Source organism: Prunus mume, linkage group LG7 (genome assembly GCF_029339155.1).
Source record: "Prunus mume cultivar Tortuosa linkage group LG7, ASM2933915v1, whole genome shotgun sequence".
In the NCBI taxonomy this organism is placed as follows: Eukaryota; Viridiplantae; Streptophyta; class Magnoliopsida; order Rosales; family Rosaceae; genus Prunus; species Prunus mume.
Window position 1 is genome coordinate 15490525 of NC_142704.1, and position 14943 is coordinate 15505467.

A 14943-nucleotide genomic window follows, 5' to 3' on the forward strand; every position below is an offset into this window, starting at 1 on the left:
TTAGAAAGTTGTATCCCAATGTAGCAAACGCCATATTCCATTTCATTATTCTATTGGTGGTTTAAAATATAATTACTAATTAAATTAATTAAAAAAGGCTACCATATTACTTAATGACCTATATTAAATTAAAGAAGTAGGCCAACAAACAAAAGTTAAGAAACTAATTTTATATTTTTAACATATTTTTTCAGATTAAATTTTCATTTTAAATCGTATAGCCGGACGGCTATACCATTTATATATATAGCAAAGGGATGCACCAGGGCTTAGGGGCCACGTGTCAAATACAATTTTTGACCAGAAAACGTAGGAAAAATAGTATAGCCGTGCGGCTATACGTTTTAAAAATTTCAGCAAGAATCTAGTATAGCCGACCGGCTATACTATTTTTGCATGTATACAGACCCTCCAACGCGTCAAACGGAAAGCACTGGTTTTTTTTTTTTTTCTTTTGGTATAGGCTTATGCCTACACTGTTTTTATTCAATGATGTGTGAGAATTATGTGTTCAACGGTTAATTAATACATATGTAATTAATCAAAAGATTGGCCATGGGCCTTAGGGCTCTTGGGCTCTGTTATTCAAATTAAACCCGATTAGTTAATTAATTATTTGTATTATTTTTAAACAATGTTTTGAGTTTGTCCTATAAATTCGCAGAGAACGTTCATATCATCATTCTTGTATAGCCGCATAGATAAGCCCAAAAATTTCGCTAGAAATAAAAGCCCTAGTGCTAGGACTTTGATTTAGAAAGTTGTATCCCAATGTAGCAAACGCCATATTCCATTTCATTATTCTATTGGTGGTTTAAAATATAATTACTAATTAAATTAATTAAAAAAGGCTACCATATTACTTAATGACCTATATTAAATTAAAGAAGTAGGCCAACAAACAAAAGTTAAGAAACTAATTTTATATTTTTTAACATATTTTTTTTCAGATTAAATTTTCATTTTAAATCGTATAGCCGGACGGCTATACCATTTATATATATAGCAAAGGGATGCACCAGGGCTTAGGGGCCACGTGTCAAATACAATTTTTGACCAGAAAACGTAGGAAAAATAGTATAGCCGTGCGGCTATACGTTTTAAAAAAATTTCAGCAAGAATCTAGTATAGCCGACCGGCTATACTATTTTTGCATGTATACAGACCCTCCAACGCGTCAAACGGAAAGCACTGGTTTTTTTTTCTTTTGGTATAGGCTTATGCCTACACTGTTTTTAAAAGCAATTAAGTGGAAAATTGAGTATAGCCGATATTTTCTTTTACTGTATATCATTTTTATTCAATGATGTGTGAGAATTATGTGTTCAACGGTTAATTAATACATATGTAATTAATCAAAAGATTGGCCTTGGGCCTTAGGGCTCTTGGGCTCTGTTATTCAAATTAAACCCGATTAGTTAATTAATTATTTGTATTATTTTTAAACAATGTTTTGAGTTTGTCCTATAAATTCACAGAGAACGTTCATATCATCATTTTTTTATAGCCGCATAGATAAGCCCAAAAATTTCGCTAGAAATAAAAGCCCTAGTGCTAGGACTTTGATTTAGAAAGTTGTATCCCAGTGTAGCAAACGCCATATTCCATTTCATTATTCTATTTGTGGTTTAAAATATAATTACTAATTAAAGTAATTAAAAAAGGCTAACATATTACTTAATGACCTATATTAAATTAAAGAAGTAGGCCAACAAACAAAAGTTAAGAAACTAATTTTATATTTTTTAACATTTTTTTGGATTAAATTTTCATTTTAAACCGTATAGCCGCACGGCTATAGCATTTATATATATAGCAAAGGGATGCACCAGGGCTTAGGGGCCGCGTGTCAAACACAATTTTTGACCAGAAAACGTAGGAAAATAGTATAGCCGCGCGGCTATACTATTTGAAAAAATTTCAGCAAGAATCTAGTATAGCCGACCGGCTATACTATTTTTGCATGTATACAGCCCTCCAACGCGTCAAACGGAAAGCACTGGTTTTTTTTTTTTTTTGGTATGGGCTTATGCCTACACTGTTTTTAAAAGCAATTAAGTGGAAAATTGAGTATAGCCGATATTTTCTTTTACTGTATATCATTTTTATTCAATGATGTGTGAGAATTATGTGTTCAACGGTTAATTAATACATATGTAATTAATCAAAAGATTGGCCTTGGGCCTTAGGGCTCTTGGGCTCTGTTATTCAAATTAAACCCGATTAGTTAATTAATTATTTGTATTATTTTTAAACAATGTTTTGAGTTTGTCCTATAAATTCGCAGAGAACGTTCATATCATCATTCTTGTATAGCCGCATAGATAAGCCCAAACATTTCGCTAGAAATAAAAGCCCTAGTGCTAGGACTTTGATTTAGAAAGTTGTATCCCAGTGTAGCAAACGCCATATTCCATTTCATTATTCTATTTGTGGTTTAAAATATAATTACTAATTAAAGTAATTAAAAAAGGCTAACATATTACTTAATCACCTATATTAAATTAAAGAAGTAGGCCAACAAACAAAAGTTAAGAAACTAATTTTATATTTTTTAACATTTTTTTGGATTAAATTTTCATTTTAAACCGTATAGCCGCACGGCTATAGCATTTATATATATAGCAAAGGGATGCACCAGGGCTTAGGGGCCGCGTGTCAAACACAATTTTTGACCAGAAAACGTAGGAAAATAGTATAGCCGCGCGGCTATACTATTTAAAAAAATTTCAGCAAGAATCTAGTATAGCCGACCGGCTATACTATTTTTGCATGTATACAGCCCTCCAACGCGTCAAACGGTAAGCACTGGTTTTTTTTTTTTTTTTTCTTTTGGTATGGGCTTATGCCTACACTGTTTTTAAAAGCAATTAAGTGGAAAATTGAGTATAGCCGATATTTTCTTTTACTGTATATCATTTTTATTCAATGATGTGTGAGAATTATGTGTTCAACGGTTAATTAATACATATGTAATTAATCAAAAGATTGGCCTTGGGCCTTAGGGCTCTTGGGCTCTGTTATTCAAATTAAACCCGATTAGTTAATTAATTATTTGTATTATTTTTAAACAATGTTTTGAGTTTGTCCTATAAATTCACAGAGAACGTTCATATCATCATTCTTGTATAGCCGCATAGATAAGCCCAAAAATTTCGCTAGAAATAAAAGCCCTAGTGCTAGGACTTTGATTTAGAAAGTTGTATCCCAATGTAGCAAACGCCATATTCCATTTCATTATTCTATTGGTGGTTTAAAATATAATTACTAATTAAATTAATTAAAAAAGGCTACCATATTACTTAATGACCTATATTAAATTAAAGAAGTAGGCCAACAAACAAAAGTTAAGAAACTAATTTTATATTTTTTAACATATTTTTTTTCAGATTAAATTTTCATTTTAAATCGTATAGCCGGACGGCTATACCATTTATATATATAGCAAAGGGATGCACCAGGGCTTAGGGGCCACGTGTCAAATACAATTTTGACCAGAAAACGTAGGAAAAATAGTATAGCCGTGCGGCTATACGTTTTAAAAAAATTTCAGCAAGAATCTAGTATAGCCGACCGGCTATACTATTTTTGCATGTATACAGACCCTCCAACGCGTCAAACGGAAAGCACTGGTTTTTTTTTCTCTTGGTATAGGCTTATGCCTACACTGTTTTTAAAAGCAATTAAGTGGAAAATTGAGTATAGCCGATATTTTCTTTTACAGTATATCATTTTTATTCAATGATGTGTGAGAATTATGTGTTCAACGGTTAATTAATACATATGTAATTAATCAAAAGATTGGCCTTGGGCCTTAGGGCTCTTGGGCTCTGTTATTCAAATTAAACCCGATTAGTTAATTAATTATTTGTATTATTTTTAAACAATGTTTTGAGTTTGTCCTATAAATTCACAGAGAACGTTCATATCATCATTTTTTTATAGCCGCATAGATAAGCCCAAAATTTAGCTAGAAATAAAAGCCCTAGTGCTAGGACTTTGATTTAGAAAGTTGTATCCCAAAAACGCCATATTCAATTTCATTATTCTATTTGTGGTTTAAAATCTAATTACTAATTAAAGTAATTAAAAAAGGCTAACATATTACTTAATGACCTATATTAAATTAAAGAAGTAGGCCAACAAACAAAAGTTAAGAAACTAATTTTATATTTTTTAACATATTTTTTTTCAGATTAAATTTTCATTTTAAATAGTATAGCCGCCCGGCTATACCATTTATATATATAGAAAAGGGCTGCACCAGGGCTTAGGGGCCACGTGTCAAATACAATTTTTGACAAGAAAATGTAGGAAAAATAGTATAGCCGCGCGGCTATACTATTTAAAAAAATTTCAGCAGGAATCTAGTATAGCCGCCCGGCTATACTATTTTTGCATGTATACAGACCCTCCAACGCGTCAAACGGAAAGCATTGGTTTTTTTTTTTCTTTTGGTATAGGCTTATGCCTACACTGTTTTTAAAAGCAATTAAGTGGAAAATTGAGTATAGCCGATATTTTCTTTTACAGTATATCATTTTTATTCAATGATGTGTGAGAATTATGTGTTCAACGGTTAATTAATACATATGTAATTAATCAAAAGATTGGCCTTGGGCCTTAGGGCTCTTGGGCTCTGTTATTCAAATTAAACCCGATTAGTTAATTAATTATTTGTATTATTTTTAAACAATGTTTTGAGTTTGTCCTATAAATTCAGAGAACGTTCATATCATCATTCTTGTATAGCCGCATAGATAAGCCCAAAAATTTCGCTAGAAATAAAAGCCCTAGTGCTAGGACTTTGATTTAGAAAGTTGTATCCCAGTGTAGCAAACGCCATATTCCATTTCATTATTCTATTTGTGGTTTAAAATATAATTACTAATTAAAGTAATTAAAAAAGGCTAACATATTACTTAATGACCTATATTAAATTAAAGAAGTAGGCCAACAAACAAAAGTTAAGAAACTAATTATATATTTTTTAACATTTTTTTGGATTAAATTTTCATTTTAAACCGTATAGCCGCACGGCTATAGCATTTATATATATAGCAAAGGGATGCACCAGGGCTTAGGGGCCGCGTGTCAAACACAATTTTTGACCAGAAAACGTAGGAAAATAGTATAGCCGCGCGGCTATACTATTTAAAAAAATTTCAGCAAGAATCTAGTATAGCCGACCGGCTATACTATTTTTGCATGTATACAGCCCTCCAACGCGTCAAACGGAAAGCACTGGTTTTTTTTTTTTCTTTTGGTATAGGCTTATGCCTACACTGTTTTTAAAAGCAATTAAGTGGAAAATTGAGTATAGCCGATATTTTCTTTTACTGTATATCATTTTTATTCAATGATGTGTGAGAATTATGTGTTCAACGGTTAATTAATACATATGTAATTAATCAAAAGATTGGCCTTGGGCCTTAGGGCTCTTGGGCTCTGTTATTCAAATTAAACCCGATTAGTTAATTAATTATTTGTATTATTTTTAAACAATGTTTTGAGTTTGTCCTATAAATTCGCAGAGAACGTTCATATCATCATTCTTGTATAGCCGCATAGATAAGCCCAAAAATTTCGCTAGAAATAAAAGCCCTAGTGCTAGGACTTTGATTTAGAAAGTTGTATCCCAATGTAGCAAACGCCATATTCCATTTCATTATTCTATTGGTGGTTTAAAATATAATTACTAATTAAATTAATTAAAAAAGGCTACCATATTACTTAATGACCTATATTAAATTAAAGAAGTAGGCCAACAAACAAAAGTTAAGAAACTAATTTTATATTTTTTAACATATTTTTTTTCAGATTAAATTTTCATTTTAAATCGTATAGCCGGACGGCTATACCATTTATATATATAGCAAAGGGATGCACCAGGGCTTAGGGGCCACGTGTCAAATACAATTTTTGACCAGAAAACGTAGGAAAAATAGTATAGCCGTGCGGCTATACGTTTTAAAAAAATTTCAGCAAGAATCTAGTATAGCCGACCGGCTATACTATTTTTGCATGTATACAGACCCTCCAACGCGTCAAACGGAAAGCACTGGTTTTTTTTTCTCTTGGTATAGGCTTATGCCTACACTGTTTTTAAAAGCAATTAAGTGGAAAATTGAGTATAGCCGATATTTTCTTTTACTGTATATCATTTTTATTCAATGATGTGTGAGAATTATGTGTTCAACGGTTAATTAATACATATGTAATTAATCAAAAGATTGGCCTTGGGCCTTAGGGCTCTTGGGCTCTGTTATTCAAATTAAACCCGATTAGTTAATTAATTATTTGTATTATTTTTAAACAATGTTTTGAGTTTGTCCTATAAATTCACAGAGAACGTTCATATCATCATTTTTTTATAGCCGCATAGATAAGCCCAAAAATTTCGCTAGAAATAAAAGCCCTAGTGCTAGGACTTTGATTTAGAAAGTTGTATCCCAGTGCAGCAAACGCCATATTCAATTTCATTATTCTATTTGTGGTTTAAAATATAATTACTAATTAAAGTAATTAAAAAAGGCTAACATATTACTTAATGACCTATATTAAATTAAAGAAGTAGGCCAACAAACAAAAGTTAAGAAACTAATTTTATATTTTTTAACATATTTTTTTTCAGATTAAATTTTCATTTTAAATAGTATAGCCGCCCGGCTATACCATTTATATATATAGAAAAGCGCTGCACCAGGGCTTAGGGGCCACGTGTCAAATACAATTTTTGACAAGAAAATGTAGGAAAAATAGTATAGCCGCGCGGCTATACTATTTAAAAAAATTTCAGCAGGAATCTAGTATAGCCGCCCGGCTATACTATTTTTGCATGTATACAGACCCTCCAACGCGTCAAACGGAAAGCATTGGTTTTTTTTTTCTTTTGGTATAGGCTTATGCCTACACTGTTTTTAAAAGCAATTAAGTGGAAAATTGAGTATAGCCGATATTTTCTTTTACTGTATATCATTTTTATTCAATGATGTGTGAGAATTATGTGTTCAACGGTTAATTAATACATATGTAATTAATCAAAAGATTGGCCTTGGGCCTTAGGGCTCTTGGGCTCTGTTATTCAAATTAAACCCGATTAGTTAATTAATTATTTGTATTATTTTTAAACAATGTTTTGAGTTTGTCCTATAAATTCGCAGAGAACGTTCATATCATCATTCTTGTATAGCCGCATAGATAAGCCCAAAAATTTCGCTAGAAATAAAAGCCCTAGTGCTAGGACTTTGATTTAGAAAGTTGTATCCCAATGTAGCAAACGCCATATTCCATTTCATTATTCTATTGGTGGTTTAAAATATAATTACTAATTAAATTAATTAAAAAAGGCTACCATATTACTTAATGACCTATATTAAATTAAAGAAGTAGGCCAACAAACAAAAGTTAAGAAACTAATTTTATATTTTTTAACATATTTTTTTTCAGATTAAATTTTCATTTTAAATCGTATAGCCGGACGGCTATACCATTTATATATATAGCAAAGGGATGCACCAGGGCTTAGGGGCCACGTGTCAAATACAATTTTTGACCAGAAAACGTAGGAAAAATAGTATAGCCGTGCGGCTATACGTTTTAAAAAAATTTCAGCAAGAATCTAGTATAGCCGACCGGCTATACTATTTTTGCATGTATACAGACCCTCCAACGCGTCAAACGGAAAGCACTGGTTTTTTTTTCTCTTGGTATAGGCTTATGCCTACACTGTTTTTAAAAGCAATTAAGTGGAAAATTGAGTATAGCCGATATTTTCTTTTACTGTATATCATTTTTATTCAATGATGTGTGAGAATTATGTGTTCAACGGTTAATTAATACATATGTAATTAATCAAAAGATTGGCCTTGGGCCTTAGGGCTCTTGGGCTCTGTTATTCAAATTAAACCCGATTAGTTAATTAATTATTTGTATTATTTTTAAACAATGTTTTGAGTTTGTCCTATAAATTCACAGAGAACGTTCATATCATCATTTTTTTATAGCCGCATAGATAAGCCCAAAATTTCGCTAGAAATAAAAGCCCTAGTGCTAGGACTTTGATTTAGAAAGTTGTATCCCAGTGCAGCAAACGCCATATTCAATTTCATTATTCTATTTGTGGTTTAAAATATAATTACTAATTAAAGTAATTAAAAAAGGCTAACATATTACTTAATGACCTATATTAAATTAAAGAAGTAGGCCAACAAACAAAAGTTAAGAAACTAATTTTATATTTTTTAACATATTTTTTTTCAGATTAAATTTTCATTTTAAATAGTATAGCCGCCCGGCTATACCATTTATATATATAGAAAAGCGCTGCACCAGGGCTTAGGGGCCACGTGTCAAATACAATTTTTGACAAGAAAATGTAGGAAAAATAGTATAGCCGCGCGGCTATACTATTTAAAAAAATTTCAGCAGGAATCTAGTATAGCCGCCCGGCTATACTATTTTTGCATGTATACAGACCCTCCAACGCGTCAAACGGAAAGCATTGGTTTTTTTTTTTTTTTTGGTATAGGCTTATGCCTACACTGTTTTTAAAAGCAATTAAGTGGAAAATTGAGTATAGCCGATATTTTCTTTTACTGTATATCATTTTTATTCAATGATGTGTGAGAATTATGTGTTCAACGGTTAATTAATACATATGTAATTAATCAAAAGATTGGCCTTGGGCCTTAGGGCTCTTGGGCTCTGTTATTCAAATTAAACCCGATTAGTTAATTAATTATTTGTATTATTTTTAAACAATGTTTTGAGTTTGTCCTATAAATTCAGAGAACGTTCATATCATCATTCTTGTATAGCCGCATAGATAAGCCCAAAAATTTCGCTAGAAATAAAAGCCCTAGTGCTAGGACTTTGATTTAGAAAGTTGTATCCCAATGTAGCAAACGCCATATTCCATTTCATTATTCTATTGGTGGTTTAAAATATAATTACTAATTAAATTAATTAAAAAAGGCTACCATATTACTTAATGACCTATATTAAATTAAAGAAGTAGGCCAACAAACAAAAGTTAAGAAACTAATTTTATATTTTTTAACATATTTTTTCAGATTAAATTTTCATTTTAAATCGTATAGCCGGACGGCTATACCATTTATATATATAGCAAAGGGATGCACCAGGGCTTAGGGGCCACGTGTCAAATACAATTTTTGACCAGAAAACGTAGGAAAAATAGTATAGCCGTGCGGCTATACGTTTTAAAAAAATTTCAGCAAGAATCTAGTATAGCCGACCGGCTATACTATTTTTGCATGTATACAGACCCTCCAACGCGTCAAACGGAAAGCACTGGTTTTTTTTTCTCTTGGTATAGGCTTATGCCTACACTGTTTTTAAAAGCAATTAAGTGGAAAATTGAGTATAGCCGATATTTTCTTTTACTGTATATCATTTTTATTCAATGATGTGTGAGAATTATGTGTTCAACGGTTAATTAATACATATGTAATTAATCAAAAGATTGGCCTTGGGCCTTAGGGCTCTTGGGCTCTGTTATTCAAATTAAACCCGATTAGTTAATTAATTATTTGTATTATTTTTAAACAATGTTTTGAGTTTGTCCTATAAATTCACAGAGAACGTTCATATCATCATTTTTTTATAGCCGCATAGATAAGCCCAAAAATTTCGCTAGAAATAAAAGCCCTAGTGCTAGGACTTTGATTTAGAAAGTTGTATCCCAGTGCAGCAAACGCCATATTCAATTTCATTATTCTATTTGTGGTTTAAAATATAATTACTAATTAAAGTAATTAAAAAAGGCTAACATATTACTTAATGACCTATATTAAATTAAAGAAGTAGGCCAACAAACAAAAGTTAAGAAACTAATTTTATATTTTTTAACATATTTTTTTTCAGATTAAATTTTCATTTTAAATAGTATAGCCGCCCGGCTATACCATTTATATATATAGAAAAGGGCTGCACCAGGGCTTAGGGGCCACGTGTCAAATACAATTTTTGACCAGAAAATGTAGGAAAAATAGTATAGCCGCGCGGCTATACTATTTAAAAAAATTTCAGCAGGAATCTAGTATAGCCGCCCGGCTATACTATTTTTGCATGTATACAGACCCTCCAACGCGTCAAACGGAAAGCATTGGTTTTTTTTTTTTTTTTGGTATAGGCTTATGCCTACACTGTTTTTAAAAGCAATTAAGTGGAAAATTGAGTATAGCCGATATTTTCTTTTACTGTATATCATTTTTATTCAATGATGTGTGAGAATTATGTGTTCAACGGTTAATTAATACATATGTAATTAATCAAAAGATTGGCCTTGGGCCTTAGGGCTCTTGGGCTCTGTTATTCAAATTAAACCCGATTAGTTAATTAATTATTTGTATTATTTTTAAACAATGTTTTGAGTTTGTCCTATAAATTCGCAGAGAACGTTCATATCATCATTCTTGTATAGCCGCATAGATAAGCCCAAAAATTTCGCTAGAAATAAAAGCCCTAGTGCTAGGACTTTGATTTAGAAAGTTGTATCCCAATGTAGCAAACGCCATATTCCATTTCATTATTCTATTGGTGGTTTAAAATATAATTACTAATTAAATTAATTAAAAAAGGCTACCATATTACTTAATGACCTATATTAAATTAAAGAAGTAGGCCAACAAACAAAAGTTAAGAAACTAATTTTATATTTTTTAACATATTTTTTTTCAGATTAAATTTTCATTTTAAATCGTATAGCCGGACGGCTATACCATTTATATATATAGCAAAGGGATGCACCAGGGCTTAGGGGCCACGTGTCAAATACAATTTTTGACCAGAAAACGTAGGAAAAATAGTATAGCCGTGCGGCTATACGTTTTAAAAAAATTTCAGCAAGAATCTAGTATAGCCGACCGGCTATACTATTTTTGCATGTATACAGACCCTCCAACGCGTCAAACGGAAAGCACTGGTTTTTTTTTCTCTTGGTATAGGCTTATGCCTACACTGTTTTTAAAAGCAATTAAGTGGAAAATTGAGTATAGCCGATATTTTCTTTTACTGTATATCATTTTTATTCAATGATGTGTGAGAATTATGTGTTCAACGGTTAATTAATACATATGTAATTAATCAAAAGATTGGCCTTGGGCCTTAGGGCTCTTGGGCTCTGTTATTCAAATTAAACCCGATTAGTTAATTAATTATTTGTATTATTTTTAAACAATGTTTTGAGTTTGTCCTATAAATTCACAGAGAACGTTCATATCATCATTTTTTTATAGCCGCATAGATAAGCCCAAAAATTTCGCTAGAAATAAAAGCCCTAGTGCTAGGACTTTGATTTAGAAAGTTGTATCCCAGTGCAGCAAACGCCATATTCAATTTCATTATTCTATTTGTGGTTTAAAATATAATTACTAATTAAAGTAATTAAAAAAGGCTAACATATTACTTAATGACCTATATTAAATTAAAGAAGTAGGCCAACAAACAAAAGTTAAGAAACTAATTTTATATTTTTTAACATATTTTTTTTCAGATTAAATTTTCATTTTAAATAGTATAGCCGCCCGGCTATACCATTTATATATATAGAAAAGGGCTGCACCAGGGCTTAGGGGCCACGTGTCAAATACAATTTTTGACCAGAAAATGTAGGAAAAATAGTATAGCCGCGCGGCTATACTATTTAAAAAAATTTCAGCAGGAATCTAGTATAGCCGCGCGGCTATACTATTTTTGCATGTATACAGACCCTCCAACGCGTCAAACGGAAAGCATTGGTTTTTTTTTTTCTTTTGGTATAGGCTTATGCCTACACTGTTTTTAAAAGCAATTAAGTGGAAAATTGAGTATAGCCGATATTTTCTTTTACTGTATATCATTTTTATTCAATGATGTGTGAGAATTATGTGTTCAACGGTTAATTAATACATATGTAATTAATCAAAAGATTGGCCTTGGGCCTTAGGGCTCTTGGGCTCTGTTATTCAAATTAAACCCGATTAGTTAATTAATTATTTGTATTATTTTTAAACAATGTTTTGAGTTTGTCCTATAAATTCGCAGAGAACGTTCATATCATCATTCTTGTATAGCCGCATAGATAAGCCCAAAAATTACGCTAGAAATAAAAGCCCTAGTGCTAGGACATTGATTTAGAAAGTTGTATCCCAGTGTAGCAAACGCCATATTCAATTTCATTATTCTATTTGTGGTTTAAAATATAATTACTAATTAAAGTAATTAAAAAAGGCTAACATATTACTTAATGACCTATATTAAATTAAAGAAGTAGGCCAACAAACAAAAGTTAAGAAACTAATTATATATTTTTTAACATATTTTTTTTCAGATTAAATTTTCATTTTAAATCGTATAGCCGCACGGCTATACCATTTATATATATAGCAAAGGGATGCACCAGGGCTTAGGGGCCACGTGTCAAATACAATTTTTGAACAGAAAAATAGGAAAAATAGTATAGCCGCGCGGCTATACTTATAAAAAACAATTTCAGAACGGTCGGCTATACTGTTTTTGCATGTATACGGACCCGCCAACGCGTCAAATGGAAAGCACTGGTTTTTTTTTTTTTAGTATAGCCTTATGGCTACACTGTTTTTAAAAGCAATTTAGGGGAAAATTGAGTATAGCCGGTCGGCTATACTATATTTTCTTTTAGTATATATCATTTTTATTCAATGATGTGTTAGAATTATGTGTTCAATGGTTAATTAATACATATGTAACTAATCAAAAGATTGGCCTTGGGCCTTGGGGCTCTTGGGTTCTGTGATTCAAATTAAACCAGATTAGTTAATTGATTATTTGAATTATTTTTTAATAATGTTTTGAGTTTGTCCTATAAATTCGCAGAGAACGTTCATATCATCATTCTTGTATACCCGCATAGATAAACCCAAAAATGTCGCTAGAAATAGAAGCCCTAGTGCTAGGACTTTGATATAGAAAGTTGTATCCTAGTGCATCAAACGCAATATTCAATATCATTATTCTATTTGTTGTTTAAAATATAATTACTAATTAAAGTAATTAAAAAAAGGCTAACATAATTACTAATTACTAATTATATATTTTTTAATGTATTTTTTTTAAGATTAAATTTTCATTTTAAAGATTATAGCCACATGGCGATACCAATTATATATATAAAAAGGGACGCACCCAGGGCCTAGGTGCCACTTGTCGAATACTAAATTCTGAACAACAAAAAGTAGGAAAATGAGTATAGCCGAACGGCGATACTATTTCTTAAAAAATTTCAGAAAGAATCTAGTATAGCCAGGCGGCTATACTATGTAAAAAAGGCTAACATATTACTTAATTACATATATTAAATTAAAGAAGTAGGCCAAAAAACAAAAGTTAAGAAACTAATTTTATATTTGGTAATATATGTTTTTTCAAATTAAATTTTCATTTTGAAAAGTATAGCCGTATATATATATATATATATATATATATATTGAATTAAGAGACTCCGAGCCTGAAGATGTAACTATGGTTAGTAATTCTGAGTCTGATTATGAGTCTTCTGATTCCTACATGAGTTCACCTAATATTCAATTAGGATGTAAAGATAAGTGTTGTAATACCCTTAAGTCTATTTCTGTGTTAACCAAACAGGAAGAACAAGAAGAATTGTTACTTGATCTGATTAGTAAAATAGAACACCCTGAGTTGAAATCTGATTATTTAAAGAAATTAAGAAAAATTATAGGTCATACTAATACAGCCCAACCTTCTTCTGTTATAAGTTTAAATTCTACATTAGAAAGGTTTCATAAGAAAAAAGATGTTACTTTGCATGATCTACACTCTGAGGTAAAAGCCGTAAAGAAGGAAATAATTGAATTACGACATTTAAGTCATAAATTACAAGCTGAGAATTATGATATCCGACAAAATTTGAATTCGTTATTAGAAAAAGATTTGGTTAAGTCTGATAGTCAGCCAGGAAGCCCTACCCATTCTGAAGAAAATGAGATAACTAATCACAATATTAGTTTAATTAATCATATTCCTTTTAGAAAATGGTACTCTAGAATTACTATAATTATTAAAGATTTTGAGTTTGATACTATTGCCTTATTTGATTCTGGTGCTGATTTAAACTGCATAAAAGAAGGATTGGTTCCTACTAAATATTATACAAAATCAACTGAATCTTTAAGTACTGCTTCTGGTAAAATGCTACACTTGAATTATGAGATTCCTAAAGCCCATATCTGTCAAAATAAAGTGTGTTTTAAAACTTCGTTTGTTTTGGTCAAAAATATAACTGATAAAGTAATCTTAGGTTTACCTTTTATAAGTCTTTTATATCCTTTACAAGTTGAATTTGATGGCGTTGTTGCCTGTCCTTTAGGTGAAAACGTTAAATTTGAATTTCTTACTCGATCTGAATTACATGAGTTAAAGACTGCACAAAAAAGTATTACATCTATAACAACATCTATGATTCTTGACAAGACTAATCAGATTAAACACTTACAGGAAGAAGTTAAAAACAAGCGAATTGAGTCTCAGTTAAGTTCACCTGCAATGCAAAAACAGATTAAGGATTTTGAAACAAAGTTGATGGCTGATGTATGTTCTGATTTACCCACTGCTTTTTGGCATAGAAAGAATCATATTGTAAGTTTGCCTTATATACAGAATTTTTCTGAGAAAAATATACCTACTAAAGCTCGTCCTATCCAAATGAGTCCTGAAATGTTAGAATTTTGTAAAATTGAAATAAATGATTTATTACAGAAAAATATAATTAGACGTAGTAAGTCTCCCTGGTCTTGTTCTGCTTTTTATGTACAGAAGAATGCAGAGTTAGAGCGAGGATCTCCTCGATTAGTTATTAATTATAAGCCTCTTAATACTGTTCTTGAATGGATAAGATACCCTATACCTAATAAGAGAGATTTGATTAATCGCCTAAGTAAA